The sequence below is a fragment of the Dunckerocampus dactyliophorus genome, chromosome 3 (assembly GCF_027744805.1).
Source record: "Dunckerocampus dactyliophorus isolate RoL2022-P2 chromosome 3, RoL_Ddac_1.1, whole genome shotgun sequence".
NCBI lineage: Eukaryota > Metazoa > Chordata > Actinopteri > Syngnathiformes > Syngnathidae > Dunckerocampus > Dunckerocampus dactyliophorus.
The window spans coordinates 39,382,717-39,385,515 of NC_072821.1; positions in this window are offsets into that span (position 1 = coordinate 39,382,717).

The following is a 2,799-nucleotide window of genomic DNA, read 5'->3' on the forward strand; positions in this document are numbered from 1 at the left end:
TGATCCCACACGGCAGAAAATGTACGTTTTCCATGGAGATCCTCCATCTTTGACCGCAATATTCGCCAAGCAATGAACGCGTCAATAACTCGATGCTCGTTTTGCGCTTCCATCCTATTGACAGATGCGCTTCCTTATAAACACAGTTTGGCGCGCGACTGCCTTGTCGACACAGTTCCGGCATTGGTCACGTGACTATCTTAAAGCGGTACGCGCACCGACACGGGGTTTGCCCCGGGAGCTCGGCGCACTCATCGGCGCATCTGTGTCGCTGGACCCATCACTAATCCCAACCCTCGGTATCAATATCACCGACGTTTCGGTCGACCCGCCCAACCTCAGAGGACATCATCATGCACTGTTTCACACATTTAGGGAACCTAAACAATTTTGTTGTTGTTTTTCCTGTGCAATTCACATCATCTTCAAAATACCCGTTTATTATGGGAAAGGCTGTTATTATTTAATTTAAAAAACAATGAAAACGTCAGTCCAGCATGGAGCCGCCGTGTGGACCGTACCATCTTCCACTCACCCCACAATGAGGGGATCATGTACCGTCTTCGACAGCGCTACCTTCCCATGATCGGGCATACAAAGAGTGTGAAATGATACGAGCCATCGGTAATAAACAATGAATAAAGACACATATTGAATGAAAAGAAACAATGCAACATAGTCTCGGTGCGGTCCGAGACACCCCCACAGAAGAGGTGTGATGGTAGTGGCCAAGCTGCCATTTTAGCCCAGTGACGGCTAACATAGCCCCCAAGTTAGTGTAGTGTCTTTACCCCTTGGTGCTAAACTTCCGACTTAATTAAAAGTACAGTACAAAAATAACATTTGCTCACAAGCATCCAACACGGCGGCTTGCTCTGAGTCAAACAAGTCCAAATAAACAGTGGCGTAAAGGACAGGTAAGTTGCTCATTTGAAGTTCGGCTTGTTGGAGCTAGCCTGCTAGTTTAGCCAAGCAGCTGACTGTCAAACTTGTTAGTGGCACTAAGCTAACGTGAGAGCCATGATAATGCTCATAGCTGTTGTGCTTTGCAGGCGATAAACAGGCTGACAATAGTCTCTATGCGGACCTAATGGCTACAAGAAGAGGCTGGTGTCAAGTTCATTCACTGTTGGTAGTTTTTGTCCAACTCTATTTATATCCTAAGGAGCGTGATGTCACCTAACGCGGAAGTCACCGGCGTCTTATTAAAAAAAAACAACTTTATTCAACTTTGACACGATGACAGTTGCCCACATTGACAGACATCCGATTTTGTCAAGTCTGCATCAGTATAGTGATGATTTGATAAATGAAATATATCAGTTGTCATGTTGTACGATGATGATGAATAATCCAAAAACACACAAACACCACAAAACATGCAAAAGAAAAAGGCTGCAAACACAGTGGTTCCTCAGTTTTTGTTTATTTGTTCCGCAAGTTCAGACGAAAACTGAAACTTACGAAAACCGAGACAATTTTTTTCCCATGGGAAAAAATGCAAATCCAAATCCTGTTTTCGTGGGTTTAATGAGCTGGAAGCCCAAATTATGTAAAAATAAACAAATAAATACTTGAAATCGTTTAAATTGTGGGCCCTGAATCTATAATCTATGAAAGTTTAACTTTTTGAATGGAATTATGGAAATTAAACAACTTTTCCATGACATTCAAATTTTTTGGAAAGGGTCTGTATATTGGAGAAGATCTTTATGCACTTTGAAATGTTTTTTTTCGTCGGGTGAGTTACAAATTTTGTGTTTATCGAGCAGTGTTGACAGCCGTTGTTTTGACCTCTCGTAGGTCGCCGTTCGTGTCCTGTGCACGAAGCGGCGAAAAAAAAACACGTGAAGTGGGCCAAATTATTCATCATTACTAGTCGGATTTTACTTACTTTTATCCGTCATATTATATGTCGTTGACATTTATCCGAACCAAATAAATTCGAGCGTGTTTGTTGATAAATTGCTCCATATTTAACCCGGAAGCGATCGGCGTGTCCCTCAGCACCCCATGTTGTAGTCCGTGTTACATTTAAGAAAGAGTGGACTTCGGAGGGTTGCTATGGGAAATGGAAGATGTCTCGAGCTCTGGTATGTTGGGTGTGTGTTTTGCAATGTTTGAAGTTTGTGTTTATAACATTACCAAGGTCTATCCACGAGTTTGAAATTTTACCCAAAATGTAACACTTGGGTACCCTTGATCTGAGCCATGCACATATGAATATAAATATGAATAAAACCTCATGGTATTATTACACAATTCCCCATGCATTTGATTATTATATTTGTACTAACAAATTGAGGGATAACTTGCTTTGAAATGAGAAGTAAAGTGAGAGTGTCATGGTGACAAGCAGACATTCAAGTATTTATTTTTGAAAAATGCGTGGAATATCTAATACTGACGTGTAGAAGAACTGCATGCAGTAACATTTTTCTGTCAAAATGACAGATCAAATACATTTAGAAGGACAAAGGTGAAGCGCATTATTGACATGCATTATTCCCGAGGTTTCGCGGGCCACATAAAATGATGTGGCGGGCCGCATCTGGCCCCCGGGCCTTGAGTTTGACACCTGTGCACTACATGCTTAAGTCAAATGTTAGTGAATTCTTACAATTGAAAGTTGTTACCTCTGCACCATTTCATCACCGGGTGTGTGTGTGTGTGTGTGTGTGTGTGTGTGTGTGCGTGCAAAGCTCTCAGAGAGCATCACATGACCTCTGTTCATTCACACACACACACACACACACGCACACACAGCCCCTCCCTCATGGCGGAAGCTAATTGTTGTCA